This window comes from Engraulis encrasicolus, chromosome 10 (genome assembly GCF_034702125.1).
Source record: "Engraulis encrasicolus isolate BLACKSEA-1 chromosome 10, IST_EnEncr_1.0, whole genome shotgun sequence".
Lineage (NCBI taxonomy): Eukaryota > Metazoa > Chordata > Actinopteri > Clupeiformes > Engraulidae > Engraulis > Engraulis encrasicolus.
The window spans coordinates 38044313-38062387 of NC_085866.1; the positions used below are offsets into that span (position 1 = coordinate 38044313).

The 18075-nt window shown below is 46.0% G+C and overlaps 1 protein-coding gene across 4 annotated transcripts in view; it reads left to right on the top strand.

Moving 5' to 3' along the window:
• Window positions 1-18075, top strand: part of acot7 (acyl-CoA thioesterase 7) — a 124954-nt gene that overhangs the window by 43761 nt on the left and 63118 nt on the right. The window lies entirely within an intron of this gene.

The window sequence follows — 18075 nt, forward strand, 5'->3', positions numbered from 1 at the left end:
AGAGACATGGAAACTCTGTGCCCTGCAAATCATCACTGTGACTTCTGAGGAACTAAAACAATATGTGCACAACAGCTCTTCATCTTCTTCTCCTGGTTTTTCCAAAACACTGCGTGCTGCCTTTTCATTTGCTGGATGGGTTTCTTCAGAGCCATCCCCTGAGTGGCATTATAAACAAACGGAGCGCCTCACGTTCAACAGTAAATCCGACACTGTGTTTAATATTAAATAAATATGAGACGCGAAGGCGACTTTTACTTACCAATAAGTAATGCCTTCTAAGGTTATGAAGTTTAATGGTTGGGAAAGAAAAGTGTTTGGTTGTTTCCAGTACTATGTGCAAGAGCTGGTGCAGACACATAGCATTGTGGAAATGCCATCAGATCAATTTCCTCCCTCTCTCCCCTTAAGCAATCTGCTGACATTTTTTGGATTGATTTATATTTGAGCAGGCCTTATTTTGACAATGCCTCATAGACAGAGGCTATGTTCATAGCTTGTATGGCAACAAGAAAACAATTGATACATAGAGCTTTTCAGTGTCTTTCTCTGTTGATTTTGGCTTGCGCTTTGAAGACACCCTTCGTATGGATAGCATTATTTATGCCCCCGGGTGACAATCCCAAATAAGGCTTGATGTCAGCAAGGTCGGCTGGAAACGTTGATGTAGGGCTTCATAGTGCGTTGCCCTCGATATTGACTTGTGTTGTGTATGTTCATAGCTTGTATGGCAGAATTGATACATAAAACTTTTCAGTGTGTTTCAGTGTGCTTTGAAGAACCCCTTCGTATGGAAAGTCCTATGCCCCCAGGTGACAATCCCGTATAAGGCTGGATGTCAGCAAGTTTGCTTAGATCTTGTGCTCGGAGGCTGGATATAGGGCTTCGTAGTGCTTTGCCGTTGATGTTGACTTGTTTTGTGAAGGAACTACAACACTGATGCATGTATGTATGTAGACCATTGTTCATGTAGTGTGTTTACTATCGACTTTGGCTTGAAGGATCACTCTCATGGATGGTATTCGTACCGGTAGTATGACCCTGAGTTCCTATTTGCAGGCAAACTGAGACAAGAATAAAGGCGTCATGAATAGTTCAGAAGGTGGACAGAGATGAATTTGTGATGAACATCTCAAGTGAACTTTTGACTGTTTGTGAACTTTCAACGCGTGCGAGTGTACATGTCATATGTGAGAAAGTGAGAAAGCGAGAGAGTGACAGAAAGAGAGAGAGAGGGTGTGGGAAAAAAAGAAAAAGGAGAAAAAAATGATGGGGATGAGAGAATGATGGGAAAGAAAGTGGAGAGGCTTGTCAAGTGTAATGGGATTGAAAGTGGAGGAGAGGCCTGACAGGTCTAATATACTCCTGGTGCTGTGCCTTCTGTCAGGTGAAAAACGGGTGTGGAACTCGGGACTGTGTAGAGGGAGGCAACCTCGCTAGCCAGCCAAACCACTCTATGTGTGTGTGTTTGTGTGCGTGTGCGTGTGTGTGTGTGTACTTTCATGTGTGTATGTTTCCTCTTAGCTGCCATAGCTCAGAAACTCAGATGGAGAGCGAGAGAGAGAGCGAGCGAGAGAGAGAGAGAGAGAGAGAGAGAGAGAGAGAGAGAGAGACAGAGAGAGACAGAGAGAGAGACAGAGACAGAGAGAGAGAGAGAGAGAGACAGAGAGAGGTCAGGCTGCACCAGCCCACATTACTGAATGGGATAAAGAATGGGGAAGAGATGGAGATGGAAGGGGGGGGGGTAGTGAGAGGGAGGAGAGGTGGGGTTGGGTTCTTGAGTAGTTGACAGATGGCCAAAGAAGTCACTTCAGAGGAACGGTGGCACAGTGACACTGACCGAACACTGAACTTCTTTCACTTCTATTGGCACGCAAGTGTACTCGAGTTGAGCAGAGAATGAAAGGTGATTGGCAAAAATCCCTTTCTCTACTTCTTAACCTAAACCGAGAGTTGTTATTCATTTCTTTATATTTGTATTTAAAATAAAAGATAAACACTCTGTTTAAGGCCCTGGTGCCTTATGTTGAGGAATTACCATGGTGCATGTCATACCTGCACATATTTTTAAATTGTGTATAACAAAAAAAAAGCCTACAACTGCTAAGGAGTGGAAACATTTCATTGTAGTAGTCACAGCATCATCTTATTAATAACATAACATATCTCTCGGATTGATTTCACAGCAATCATTTTGAAATGATGACATTACATTACATTTAGCAGACACTTTTGACCAAAGCGACTAACAAGTAGGACAGCAGTGTACAAGTAATGTAGAACAGGTAGAAAATATGTCATATAACATATGAAGTGTAGTGCAGGTTAGTTAGACATTAGAGGTGAGTAGAAGAGTTAATGTAATAGAGAACATATTACCAAGTGACGAGCACCGTTACCAAGGATTACTGGTGACTGAGTTACTAAAACCCAGCATGAGGCCTCTGAGCTAGCCTGTTATCCTGTCACGATGCGACAAATGCGCTTCATTTGTTCGTTTTTGTTCGTGGGGGATTCTAAACACCTGTCGCTGAGTGGTACTGAGTGAGGCACATTTGTGTGTCAAACATCGACATTTGATTACCTTTTAATCCCGGCGCCACCCCCTCTGCGGCCCCCGGAGATGACCTGGGAGAGATTACGTAAACAGGCGCAGATGCTGCCGCTGCTACTGATGCTACCGCTACAGCTGCAGCTGATGAGAGCCTACGCTAATGAGTCAACGCTGTCAAACGCTCCCTCCCTCCCACAACATGCAGATGCACACAGGCGGATATTCACACGTATGAAAACACACACACATACACGCACGCACGCATGCATGCACACATGACATGAAGAGACACACATACACGCACATACAGCATGAAGACACACACTCATGCGCACACGCACGCAAGCACGCACACATTGGCATGAAGAGACACGCATACACGCACACAAACAGTATATGCATGAAGACACACACACACACACACACACACACACACACACACACACACACACACACACACACACACACACACACACACACACACACACACACACACACACACACACACACACACACACACACACACACACCACACACTCCATAAACGGTAATGACACACTAACTAATATTCACACACACCCAAAACTTGCAGTCAACATCATTAATGGATGAATGTGTAATGATGAAAAACGGCCAGAGAAAATATGCATCCACAAACACATGTTAATAGCTGCAAACACACACGCGCACACACACACAATCACACACACGCACGCATGCACGCACGTATGCACACACACACACACACACACACACACACACACACACACACACACACACACACACACACACACACACACACACACACACACACACACACACACACACACACACACACACACACACACACACACACACACACACACACACTTTAAGCAGTTTAGTGCCCTAATTGGACAGATTCATGTAAACACCCAAATTGACGGAGAAGAAAAACTAACTGGTTGACTGCAGACTTCTTCCTCCCCTCCAGCCCCCTGTAATAAATAATACTAGTTATAATGATGATAATAATAACAACAATAATAATGATGATAATAATAACAACAATAATAATGATGATAATAATAATAATAATAATAGTCTAAAAAGTGAACTTTTGCTGTTTATACCCATTGATCATTGCCTGTGGTTGGCTGGTCTGTATTGATGAGGTTTTATTCCCGATAATGAGAAGTAAATGACTGCTGGCAGTTATGGAGCGTGCATATTTTTTTTGGATGATGTTTATCAGAATTGCTTGTGAGAAATCTCTTCATCCAATCCATCTGCTTCATTTAAACAAGATGGGCAAACAGAGAGGGTGGTTATCCGCTGCTGAAGTAAAGTGGGGAGAGAGGGTTGCTGCCCGTGTCCCTGGAATGCTAATACAAGGAATACAGTGGAGATACACAACCACAGATGGAGGATTACTTAGCTGTTCCCAAAAAATGTTTTATCCCATAAATACCCATAAATACCCATAAATACCCATAAACACAAATGCGCAAATACACAAATACACAAATACACGCATGCACGCACACATGCACGCATGCGCACACACACACACACACACACACACACACACACACACACACACACACACACACACACACACACACACACACACACACACACACACACCACACACACACACACACACACTCTCTCTCTCTCTCTCTCTCTCTCTCTCTCTCTCTCTCTCTCTCTCTCTCTCTCTCTCTCTCTCTCTCTCTCTCTCACACACATACACACAGACAAACTCATACATTTTTCCTGCCTGAGTCACAATGCCAACGTGAGATAAGTATCCTCCATCCACTGCATCTGGTCAGGGTGACCTTCAAAATATTAAATTAAGCTGAAGGCCTTAACCCACTGAATGTCCCAGGGTGCCACGTAAATGGCAATTGGTAGGTGCAGCCAACAGGGGAACTGCTGACAGGTTCTCTCCCAGCATTTTGGGAAGAGGTGTTACATAGCCTACGTAGATGGCCTGCATTTCCAACTAAGAGTGTGCGTGTGTGCGTGAGCGTGTGCGTGTGTGTGTGTGTGTGTGTGTGTGTGTGTGTGTGTGTGTGTGTGTGGTGTGTGTGTGTGTGTGTGTGTGTGTGTGTGTGTGTGTGTGTGTGTGTGTGTGTGTGTGTGTGTGTGCGTGCGTGCGTGCGTGCGTGCGTGCATGCGTGCATGTGTGTGATGGAATGGTTGAGGGACTGAGTTAGTGAGTGCATGAATGGAGAATAATGGGTGAGTTAGTGAGTGATTAAAGGACCAGTTCAGTCAATTTCAACATGCTTTTGTATTGCTCACGCTACCCTTGACTTGTCAGTACCCGGTGATGCCACATTTTTCGGCTCAGCCCTTTCCGAGATATGAGCAATTCTAATGGGGGCAGCGTTTGTTTACATTTTCAAAAACTGAAACATAGGCCAACACCAAATATTTTCCCAAAAGGTACTGCTGTTTGCTAGTTGTCTGCTGATGTTTTATAACCTTTTGGATGTTTTTGGGAATAAATAAAAATGTTTTTTTGAAATGTAAACAAAGAGCTGCCCCCATTACAATGACCAGGATCTCGGAAACGGCTAAAGAAGAAGAAAAAAAATCTCAGGCACTGACAAGTCCAGGGTAGTGTGAGCATTACAACTGCATGTTGAAATTGACAGAACTGTCCCTTTAAGTGGTTGAGTTGAGTTAACTGAAGTATGTGAATGAGTGATGGAGTAAATGACTGAATGAGTGAGGTGAGGGAGTGAATGACAAAACAAGTGAGTGAGTGAATGAAGGAATGAAGGAATGAATGAATGAATGAATGAACAGTAGGTGAGTATGTGTGTGCGAGTGAGAGTGTACTTTGTATTATATACAGTACAATACAGTTTATACTCTATGTGCTTGTGTGAGCTCTTGTGACCATACCCGGAGATGACCTTCCTACCTTGCAGGGGTGACCTAGAGGAGGAATGGAGTACAATGGTGTGTGGTGGAGAATGGACGAAGGAAATGGAAAAGGAACGAGAGAGATGGGGGAGAGAATGACTGTGAGTGAGTGAATGAGTCTGTGAAGAAATGGATGAATGGCAAAGAATGAAATGACATGAAAAAAAGAGATATAGAGGAAAAGAGTGAGCTAGCAAGGCATGAATGAATGAATGAATGAATAAATGAGTGAATGAACAGTAGGTGCATGAATAATGAGTCAATGAGTGAGTGAGTCAGTCAGTCAGTCAGTCAGTCAGTCAGTCAGTCAGTCAGTCAGTCAGTCAGTGAATGGTTTCACTCTCTGGTCCAGGTATTTTCAGCCCTGCCTGCCTTCTTCCTCAATTTTGTTCAAAGGTAGAGGAAGAAGCATCATTAGCCCCTGAGTCCTTACCTGTCTGAAAGACACCATTACATGTGTCTGACATTCTCCCCTGTTTGAACCAGCCAGCCAAAGTATCCCAGCCTTCGCAGCAGTCCATAAAAACCCCGAGAGCTCCTGTCAATTCAATGCACTCATAAGCTCAAAGCGCTGTGAAGAAGAATCAAATTAAACTTGTTCAAGTGTAGAATTTATTCCGTTACCACCGAGGCATTTACTTGTCACAGTCAAGTCAACTATGGCCTGGAAGACACATAATTATACTTGTTTTTTTTTTTTTATTGTGAATCCTTTTTAGAATGTATGAGGTGATGGCAGAGCATGGGCAAAACACACTTGTTTATTTTCAAAGAGAATTCCTTTATACAGTTTGGCACACAGCCTAGGCTGTCATCGGAGGAAGGTTTTAATGATGATGTACTGTATCATTTGGGGTTTTAAGACACATTTTTGTCTGCTCTTTTCAAATATTTTGGGCTATTTATGCCTTTATTCTGACCATGACAGGGAAGAGATGACAGAAAATATTTGGAAGACAGAGATGGGGGAACGACCTCGGCCCAGAATCAAACCCTTGTCCCTGCAGGCAGCAGCCGTTGGAGTCAGGGCCTTGGCCTTCTCAAGACTTTTAAGGATTGATTTTGTTTTTGTTGGAAGCCGAAAACCATACTGTATTTTATTTCTCTTTCCTCAGTGCGAGTGTGTTTACTTTCTCGCTTTCTCTTCCTTGTGTTGATTTCCTTGAATTTCGTGTCATCTGTTCAGCTGTTTTACTACATTTATAGTAGGTTGTTATTATTGTGTGTGGCTGTGGAGAGGAGAGTGATGGACTGCATGTGAATTTTGGGGGGGGGGGGGTTGCCAGGGGGTAGCACAGCTGGTGGGTGTGGGGATGGGGGTAAGATGGGAGGTGGGAAGGAGGGTGAGGCGGGAGGCGGGGGAGGGGGTGTTGATCGGACAGACAATTCAATTGGGAGCTGAGGAATCATGATCAGATGCTGTCTCCTCCATTTCTCTCTTTTTTTCTCTTTCTCTTTGTTTTGCCTCCTCTCTCTCTTTCTGTCTCTCCCTCACATACACACACACACAAGCACACACACACACACACACGTACACGCACACACACACACAGCTGTGTTTAGACTAGACATCTCGGCTCTGTTGCCTCTCTCCCCGCCCATTCCCCCCTTCCCTACTCATCCTCTGGGTCGTGACTTATCGATCCTCATGGCTATCTTTCCCTCTCTCAGCTGTCTCCTACCATGTTGGCCCTCCTACAATACCACCAACACAACACCCCACCCCACCCCACCCCACCCCACCCCACTCCACTCCTCTGTCTGTCTGTCTGTCTGTCTCTGTCTCTGTCTCTGTCTCTGTCTCTGTCTCTGTCTCTGTCTCTGTCTCTGTCTCTCTCGCTCGCTTTCGCTCTCTCTCTCTCGTGCTCTCTCGCTCTCTCTCTCTCTCTGTCGTGCTCTCTCTCTCTCTCTCTCTCTCTCTCGCTCTCTCTCTCTCTCTCTCTCTCTCTCTCTCTCTCTCTCTCTATCTCTCTTGTCACCCTTCACTGGTGCGGTGTGGGTGTCAGATGAAAGCTGTCGGAAGCAGCTGCTGTTCTCCTGAATGGACCAGGATCAGAGACGAGCGCTCTGTTTTGTGTGTGTGTGTGTGTGTGTGCGTGCGTGCGTGCGTGCATTCGTGTGTGTGTGTGTACATGAGGATCAAGGGGTGGAGAGGTCTGCAAGGTCTTACGCACAGGACCACAGGACCAGAGGTCCAGTGAACATAAATGCTCTTTCCTAAGTCTTCATTTCCATCTCTTTCTCTCTGTCTCCCTGCATCCCTTTGTCTCTGTCTCCATCCTCAATGGAGATCAGCTCTGAATCTGTGGAGTCTTTTTTCTTTCCTTTCTTCCTTTCTTTCTTCCTTTCTTTCGTCTGTTCTTTCGTTCTTTCGTTCTTTCTTTCTTTCCTTCTTTCCTTCTTTCTTTCTTTCCTTCTTTCCTTCTTTCTTCCTTTCTTTCTTTCTTTCTTTCTTTCTTTCTTTCTCCACTCTGTATGTTGTTAGGGAGCTTTCGACCAGTTTCCATGGAAACAGAAGTTGATTGGTACACGCTTAGAAAGGCCATGCTAGTCGAATTAAAACAAACGACAAATGCAGTGAAAGTTGCGTTGTGAGTGTGTTTATGTTTAGGCCGTGAAGATGTATTGGTAAGTCACGTTCAGTGATGTGAGTTTGACATCTTTTTGGGATGGAGGTTTTGCGCTCGTTAACCAAGCCAGTGTTTTTCAACACACATATAGTACATGCACACACATGTACTGATGAACCCACACACACACACACACACACACACACACACACACACACACACACACACACACACACACACACACACACACACACACACACACACACACACACACACACACACACACACACACACACACACACACACACACACACATCCTGCAGCTTCACACTTGCTTGTACACGACTGTGTACAGGTATTTGTGTACTTGTAAGTCAATATATGAATTTCTTTGTGTGCCAAGGTACAGCATATGTGTAGGTGAGTGAGAGAGAGAGAGAGAGAGAGAGAGAGAGCGTGAGTGAGCGCACGTACGTGTTGAGCTGCAGTACATGTGTAGGTGTGTGCTGGTTAAGCATAAGCGCTCTAGTTGAGAAGCGATCATCTCAAGGCCCGGTGACACATTTCTAAAAATAGCCTCCATGGCATCCATATGCATAGCATGTGGGCTCCACTCCACTCCACTCAGCTCCACTCCACTTCCCTTCTCTTCTCTCGTCGCTCTGCCTCTGTCATTCAGGTAGAGGGACGAGAGAAGAGGAGAGCAGAGCAGAGGTGAGGAGAGGAGAAGAGAGGGGAAGAGAGGAGAGGGGAGATAGAGAGAGGAGAGGAGAGAAATGGAGAGATAGAGAGAGGAGAGGAGAGTTGAGGAGAGAGGAAGACAGGAGATGAGAGATAGAGAGAGGAGAGGTGAGGAGAGGGAAAGAGAGGAGAGGAAATGGAGGAGAGGAGAGGAGAGGAGAGAAGGGGAGAGACAGAGAGAAGAGCTAGAGAATGGAGAGTAGAAGAGAAGTGAAGGGATGAGAGAAGAGGACATAGAGTGGACAGGGGAGGTGGGTTAGAGGTGAAAAGAAGTAGAGGAGAGGAGCAGAGAGTTAGAGGAGAGCAGAAGTGGAGAGTCGAGAGGAGAGGTGGATGAGAGTTGAAGAGAAGTAGAGGAGAGGAGCGGAGAGGTAGAGGAGAGGAGAGGTGGATGAGAGTTGAAGAGAAGTAGAGGAGAGGAGCGGAGAGGTAGAGGAGAGGAGAAGTGGAGAGTGGAGAGGAGAGCTGGATGAGAGGTGAGGAGACGGAGAGGAGAGGAGACGAGATGAGTGGAGAGGTAGAGGAGAGGAGAGAAGAGGAGAAGTGGATGAGAGGTGAAGAGAGGTGGATGAGCGGAGAGGTAGAGGAGAGGAGAGGAGAGGAGAGGAGAGGAGAGGAGAGGAGAGGAGAGGAGAGGAGAGGAGAGGAGATGAAGCAGTCGGCTGCTGGTCCACCTACACAGGCCTCAGCTCACTGGCTCTCAGAGCTAAACATCCCTAACCAGGGAAAACACAGCTCATTGTTCCAGGCAAAAACACTAACGAGCAATCTCTTTCTCTCTCTCTGCCTCTCTTTCTAGCTTGTGTCGTTTCTTTCCCTTTCCATAAATGCAGTTTTTTTTTCATCTGTTTTTTGTTTTTATAACAAACTTAGTATATCATTGCGCAACATTTTAAATGACGATGATGAAATGATGTATTCAAGTAGTTCCCAAACTGGGGGTCAGGAACCCTAAAGGGCTCTGCATACTTCACGTGCGCACTTTGGCGCGAGTGGCGCGAGAACCATTAATGACGTCATCACTTGCGACAGACTATTCATACTTCAAAAGCGCTTTCGCTCGCATTGTCGGAAGTGCCCTCTGCTGTTCATGAGAGAAACGGCAGTATCTTTCGCAACTCGCAGCGTGAGTTCTATGGATGTATAAAATAGAAAGCCAAACACGGCTGCTGTAGGGCTACTGAACGTCTGACTTGTGACTTACCACATTGAAACATATATTTTTTGTTGTAGCCTACATTGCCAGATCATTCCAAGACCATGTGAGAGCATTGTTCTAGCGGCAGAATTTATAAATAGATCGCGGAACACAACGTGCTTCTGAACAAAGTAAACAATTGTTTCACTGAACAACATTTAAGAGAGAAGATAAAATAACTCTCTAGGACATTTTATTATCCTCAATATGATGCAGGATCCATTCTGTAGTAGCCTACAGTAGTTGTAGCCTCTCCTCGCAACTCCTGCTTTGTCTGCCTACCTGTATGGTCGTCGCTGGTGGCGCACGACAAGTTACAAAAATTCTGGGGTGCACGACGTCGCGCCACGGCAGCTCGCGCCACGGCGTGTGACGTCATTTTGGGTCACGTGACGGCGCGAGTGAGGTCGCGAGTGAGGTCGCGAGTGAAGTATGAAGGAGGGTACCGCCAGTCACGACAAGTATGAATCCCCCTTAAGAGGGTGGTAGGGATACTGCAGGGAAAATTGATTGTTTGCCTAAAACCTTGAGTATATGCTTTGTTAACATAATCATTACATAAATTGGTTTGTAATGGTTGTATGGTCAATAAATAACATTTTTGTAATATTTAAGAACAACAACTGTCTGCCATTTGGAAATGGGGGGTAGGGTCAGTCACAAAAATATTATTGGGTCCAAAAGGGGGTCACAGAAAAGAAAGTTTGGGCCAGTATGCAGCACGTTCCATCAGGTGGTCAGATTGAATTAATGACAGCTCATTTCTCATTTCCTGAACTTAGATTCCTCAATAGGGTTCTCTTTTTTTACTGCTGGGCTTTATTTCGCCACAGCTTTGTATGTGAATGTCCCTGTCCAAAGAGATCTGAGAGGATAGTCAGGAAGACGGAGAAGGAGAGGGGTGGATAAAAAGAGAGAGAGAGAGAGAGAGAGCTAGGACGTGTGTGTGTGTGTGTGTGTGTGTGTGTGTGTGTGTGTGTGTGTGTGTGTGTGTGTGTGTGTGTGTGTGTGTGTGTGTGTGTGTGTGTGAGAGAGAGAGAGAGAGAGAGAGAGGGAGAGTGGTGATGCTGATAGCAGGTGACAGATCAGGTAAGAGGGAGTGGGTGATCGGGCCTCCCACTGACAGAGCCCATGTCAAGGCTTAGAACAGCTCTGTCTCCACTCTGTGTGTGTGTGTGTGTGCGCGCGCTCTGTGCGTGTGTATGTGAACGTGAATGTGTGCATGTGAATGTGAATGTGTGTATGTGTGTGCGTGTGCATCTGTGTTTGTGTAGCCGCAAGGTGTGTCTTTGACAGAGATTTAAAGAACACACCCAGAAGGAGTGTGCTTTATAGAGATTGGCAGAGGTTTAGTAAAGTGTTTGTGTGTACACACCTCTGGAGCATCTTAAAGCACAGAGGCGCGTGTGCTAGTGTGTGTGTGTGTGTGTGTGTGTGTGTGTGTGTGTGTGTGTGTGTGTGTGTGTGTGTGTGTGTGTGTGTGTGTGTGTGTGTGTGTGTGTGTGTGTGCTTGTACGCTTGCGTGTGTGTGTGTGTGTGTGTGTGTGTGTGTGTGTGTGTGTGTGTGTGTGTGTGTGTGTGTGTGTGTGTGTGTGTGTGTGTGCGTGTGTGTGTGTGCGCGCGTGAACTCCTGCACCTGCCTGGCTTCCAGCAGAGCTTGTCAGGGAATGATCACTGTGTGGAATCCGGTTTCATCCATCATGGTAGCTTGAAGTCTGTGGTGTGAGTGTGTGTTTTGTGTGTCTGTAGGTGTGTGTGTGTTTGGGTGTGTTAGGGTTTGGGTCCCCTCACAAACAGTCTGCTAGTAAAATAGTATAAAGTGAAGCCGTGGTGTACCGTACACTGCAGTGCAGCCACCAGAGGATGGTCATACTGAGAAGAGAAACCAACCTTACCCATGGCACCCTCTCCTGACACGGTGTGTGTGTGTGTGTGTGTGTGTGTGTGTGTGTGTGTGTGTGTGTGTGTGTGTGTGTGTGTGTGTGTGTGTGTGTGTGTGTGTGTGTGTCTGTGTGTGTGTGTGTGTGTGTGTGTGTGTGTCTGTGTGTGTCTGTGTGTGTGTCTGTGTCTGTGTCTGTGTCTGTGTCTGTGTATCTGTGTGTGTGAGAGAGAGAACGTTCCTGCGTGCACATGTGTGTGTATGTGTGTGCGCGTGCGTGTGGGCGTGTTTCTCTGCGTGTTTCTCTGTTCTCTTTGTGTCTTAAATTGAGTGTGTATGTGTGTGTGTAAGAGCGCCCACGTGTGTGTGTGTGTGTGTGTGTGTGTGTGTGTGTGTGTGTGTGTGTGTGTGTGTGTGTGTGTGTGTGTGTGTGTGTGTGTGTGTGTGTGTGTGTGTGTGTGTGTGTGTGTGTGTGTGTGTGTGTGTGTGTGTGTGTGTGAGACAGAGAGTTTGTGTATGTGTGTGCTTGCACATTCATATGTGTTTGTGTGTGTGTGAGTGCGTACGTATATGTGTGTGCTTACGTACGTTATGTGATTGTGTTTGAGACCTTCTTATCTAATCTGTATGCCAGAGCGGCTGGTTATGTGGGCTGACTGGCCGAGAGCTGAACTCACACCCCCGACATTTGCAGTGTTAGTTTCAACACTTACAGAGTCTAAATACAACGCCAACTCTAGTTGAGAGTGCTGTGTAAGTGTTGACTTAACTCTGTAAAATGTGCTGTTTACAGCCCCTTACCATGCCCTCTCGCCCCGCTACTATGGGATCATTAGATAGGGTGCGCTTGAACCCTTGACCCACCACATTCAGTATTCAGTATTTGGTGCTGTGGGCAGAATATACAGTATATACTAGGAGCAGTTATATAGTACAGCAGAGCAATTCATCAATAAACCAGACCCCGGAGATGGATCAATAATTTATTGCCCATACATGTACTGGCATATGGTGATATGGCCCACCACGACTACCCCTTGCTGTGATTTAGTTCCAGTTATTTAATTGGGACGAGGACCAGTGATACAATAAGAAATTGGGACATTAGGGGTGGCGCATGACGTTAATGGACCAGTTCATAAACAGGCCCACTGGCCATGAAATGCAGGCCGGGTCATATCCCAATCCTACCCCATCTCTCTCTCTTCCACTCATTTCATCTCTTCATCACTGTCCTCCAACAAAAAAGCCCATACAAATATTAAGAAAAATGGGACATTTTGGGCAGATTACAGTATATAGACCACCATGCAGTATATATAAACCTTCAGATTTTCTTTTGCATCTCACAAATGCAGCATACCGTGCGTGGTAAAACTTACCTAACACAGATCATTTCCCTCCATCTGTGCACTAAAACTCCTACAGCTATAAAGTGCCAGATTTAAATTGAGAGGGTTTTTGAATAAATGCATTACGCAAATGTTGTCTTACATAAAGTGAAACATCCAAATCCCTCTTTTACAGCCCTATTTATGGGAACATGTACTGTAAATGGGTTTGCTCTGCGTTAGTCCTGGCCACTGAACAGATTGCTAACAGCAGTCATGGCCTGAAAACCTCCACCTGTTCATGGGTCAGTGGCCTCCAATGTAGCACAGTGTGCTGCAGCGTCTAAACCGCTAATGAGGAAATTGCTAATGGCCCTGTTAACTCTGAACTCGCTTTGTCTTCTGCACAAACAATAGCAAATGCTGACAGTGTAGGTCCAGAGACCATTTTTTCAAAACATTTCTTACATAAAACCCCATGCATGCAGTCAACACCGTGTTGAATTTGGAAACTTTGACGATTTGTTTGTGTTCGAGCTTTGATCTTTGATATTTTATGTGGACCGTTCTAGTGTTTCCCAGGCATGATCACCACAAAGATTTAGCCGTCTTTTTCACTACCTGTGGTGAAGTCACGGGCTGAAAACCTCTACCATGGGACAGCAGCTTCCAATGTAGCACGGTGTCTATGTGTATAGTGTCTCACCTAATGAGCAAATCACTAATGGCATTGCTAACTCTGAACGCGCTTTGACTTCTGAAGTTCTGCGCAAAACAATGCGGATGGCTGACAGTATAACGAATGTTCTCTCACTGCTCTCTCGCTGTTAGTCTCATGCTAGCTAGCGCAAGTGAATCCAGGGCCGTTGGCAGCTTTTGCCGGGCCAGGACAAAGACATCTGAAAGGGGCCCCCATCCAATACATACAATGTAATGAGGACCCCCTCTCTCTCTGGGCCTGACCCCTTTGCCCCCCCACCCCTGTCGGCTTCCCTGAGTGAATCATTGTGTGGAGGAGTTAGCGGAGCGGAGCGGAGGTGTGTACGTGAGCTGCTAATCAGGAAAGGCAGGCGCACTGCTGACTTTTACCTGCCGAGCACAACTTGAGGCCTGTGCATTGTTGCTGTTGCTGCTGTTGTTGATGTGTGTGTGCGTGCGTGTGTGTGTGTGTGTGTGTGTGTGTGTGTGTGTGTGTGTGTGTGTGTGTGTGTGTGCAACCAAAATATTGTGTGTTTGTTAGTTTGTGAACCTGGGCCTGCCTGGGTGTGTGTATGTTTGTTTATCTGTGTGTGTGGGACTGTGTGGGTGTGTCTGTGTGTGTGTATGTATGCACTATGTTTGTCTATGTACGTGGCACGTGTGTGTGTGTGTGTGTTTATGTGTGCGTGTGTGTGGGGGCTGTGGGCTGACAGTGTTGGTTAGGCCCTCGGGGGTTGATGGTGATTAGTCAGCCTGTTCTCCTCCCGCCGCCAGCAAAGCGCCGCGCCCGCTGAGACCACAGCCGTCTTGCCATTAGCACCGCATAGGCAGGAACTATCTGGATACCCAGCATGCTCTGGGCTCCAACCCCAGCGAGCACCTCCCCGCTTACACTGAGAGAGGGAGAGAGAGAGAGGGAGAGAGAGAGAGAGAGAGAGAGAGAGAGAAGGAAGAAAAAGAGGAGAGACAAGGGTCTCATATGTTCTGACGTACATGAAAATATGGAGAAGAATTTGAAATTAATTGAGACCTAGTAATTCAAAGAATAAATTTTTGCACGTCTCAGAATCTGCCGACATGTTTGCGGGTTAAAACCCTTTTGGTGTTTGTGTGAACTGTAGTACAAATGCTGTTATTGTTTATATGTAATGAATGCTGTATGGCCAAGATCTACATGTATATAAAAACCCATGATCATCTGCACACCCCCACACACACGCACGCACACACGCGCACACACGCGCACACACGCGCACACACACACACACACACACACACACACACACACACACACACACACACACACACACACACACACACACACACACACACACACACACACACTACTGCCACTACTTCAAAGCACACACCTTGCCTTCTGAGAATTATTCTTTCTCTATGTACGGTAAGCAATTACAATGCAAACATAAGCGCTCCAGCTCGGACCGAGGCCACAGCATTTCTGTTAGACGTGGAGACAGGGAAGATCAAAAGTGCAAAGCAAATATGCATTAGATATGTTCAAGCGCAGACCCCCTGGCCGCGTTAGCAAAGACACCACCGCAGGAGCCGTTTCTATGGCAACTCCTCATTACAGTACAAGGCGCTTTGCGGCTGTTGACGAATACTTGTGCGATTTAAAAAAAAAAAACACTAGCAGCAAGACAGACACATGGACAGAGAGAGAGAGAGAGAGAGAGAGAGAGAGAGAGAGAGAGAGAGAGAGAGAGAGAGTGATAGAGAGAGAGAGAGAGAGAGAGAGAGAGAGAGAGAGAGAGAGAGAGAGAGAGAGAGCAGGAACTGGTACAGATGGATTGGAAAGATGGAGCGGACTAAAGCATTACATAAAGGGCGAGAAAGCTTGGAAGGAAGGAAGGAAGGAAGGAAGGAAGGAAAGAAGAGATAAACTTGAATAAAAGAAGACTGTAAGTAGGAAAGAGTACTTTATATATGCTTTTGTTAGTTTTGGCGCTGTGGTAAGTGCGGTTATTTTTGAGAGCGTCCCAAGGTGTCTGGGGATGGGAGCCAGATCAGAGGACCACTTTTGTGGTTGTAAATGGCTTGCTTTTGGCTGGTTGCACCGAGGGGGGAGAAAGTTAGGGGTAATCGTCAGAAGGAATCTAATCACAACCCCTGGCTCTCACTCCCATTCGCACTTACGTGTCCACTCCATTGGGACTTGGCTTCTAATTGCTCTTTTTTCCAGTGGCAGAGCAGTAGAGAAGTGTTTTTTTTAAATCCCCCCTTTCTTTCCCCTTCTCTTCCTCCGTGTCTCTTGTTGCTCTCTTTTTTCCTTTCTTTCGGCTTCTATGACAACTGTTTTACTGTCTCTAGCTAGCTTCAACAACGTCTTCATTTCTCCAATTCGCCTCCATGTCTCTCTCTCTCTCTCTCTCTCTCTCTCTCTCTCTCTCTCTCTCTCTCTCTCTCTCTCTCTCTCTCTCTCTCTATTTCTCTTGCTCTATTCTCTATTTCTCTTGCTCTATTCTCTATTTCTCTCTATTTCAATTTCTCTTTTCTCTCCTCTCTCTGTGTATGACACTCTTCAACGCTATGAGCCCCCAAGCCCTTTATAGTCCTGATGGGGAGACTGAGGTGTCCGAAAAGAAACTGGGATAGAATTAACAAACTAGAAAAAGTGATTAAAGGGGAGGGGGAGAACGCAAACGAGCGAGGAAGGAGTGGAGTGCAGTGGAACGGAGTGTGGAGCAGGGCTGGCGACAGCTTTGCGCGGGCCCGGGACAGAGTCATCTGAAAGCCCCCCACCCACCCAATACGTCACAATTTAATCAGGAACTAGTATTGGGCCCCCTCTCTCCCTGGGCACTGGATAACTGACCCCTTTCCCTCCTCTATTGGCTTCCCTGGTGTGGAGTCACCCTGGGTCCTGGCGTGCTCTTTACCAAAGCGCCATGAGGTGGCACCCCATCAGGGACGCAGACGGCAGGAGAGACACGGCCTGTCTGCTGAGGCAGCCTGGGATGGAAGTGGGGCAGTACCCAATGGCTTAACGTCTGTCTGAAAAGGACAACTCTGTGTGTGTGTGTGTGTGTGTGTGTGTGTGTGTGTGTGTGTGTGTGTGTGTGTGTGTGTGTGTGTGTGTGTGTGTGTGTGTGTGTGTGTGTGTGTGTGTGTGTGTGTGTGTGTGAGAGTGTGTGCTGTGTGTGTGAGCATGCACACACACGTGTGTGCGTGTGTGTGTCTGTGCAGTGCACTCATGTGTCTGGATGGCTGTGTATTTGAGTAGATGTTTGTGTTTTGTGTATGTGTCAGTGTGTGTGTGTGTGTGCGTGCGTTCATGCGTGTATGCGTGTGTGTGTGTGTCTGTGTCTTTCCTCTATTGTGTTTGTGCAAGGAGAGAGGGAGAGACATAGAGAGACAGAGAGAACTGGAAGGGTTTAGAGCAGGAGAAGATGAGAATAAATTAGACCTGGAGGCATCCACCCATAGTCCAAATGAGAAGTGACAAAGGCTCGTCTTTGGTGTTGAGCAGAGGACATGCAAGGGAGAATACTTCCATCTGTCTCCACAGCGGGGCTCTTGCTTGGGCGTGGACATGTTTTGTGTTATGTAAAACAAAGACTGGAAAATCTCCAGCTCCAGATCTAAAAATATTGTGTCTGATCTTAAAGTCGTGTCTGGCTGACAGAGATATCGCTCGGCGGGGAATTGAAAATCTGTTTCTTGTTGGAAGTGCGAAAATTTGCATAATCATGTTGCGCCTTTGTAGGCATCGTGTGGACATGTTTTTGGATGGTGTTAAACTGACCAGGTCTTATCTCTAATAGGTGTCCAGATATCAGATATTATATAGAGTAGTTAGTCAGAGTTTAACCTTTTCATGCAGATTCTCCACAATCAGATTGTTGTTGCCAAAATGGTCATGACCAAGCCTAAATCTGGGCCCTGTTTCTCGAAAGCATAGTTGCTAACCAGTTAGTAACATCGTAGGTTCCAATAGGAAATTGAATTGCAACCAAGTAAGTTGCTAACTTAGTTAGCAACAATGCTGTCCAGAAACACACCCCTCTTCAGTAATGTTTTTTTTATGATGTAGTTGAGTTTGTTCAACAGTAAGCCGGATCACCCATCTGCATGAAAAAGCCAAAAATCTCTCTCTACATCAAGTGTAAATCTGCATATTTTCTGCATTTAGAGTAATGGCTTTAGAAATGGCCTGA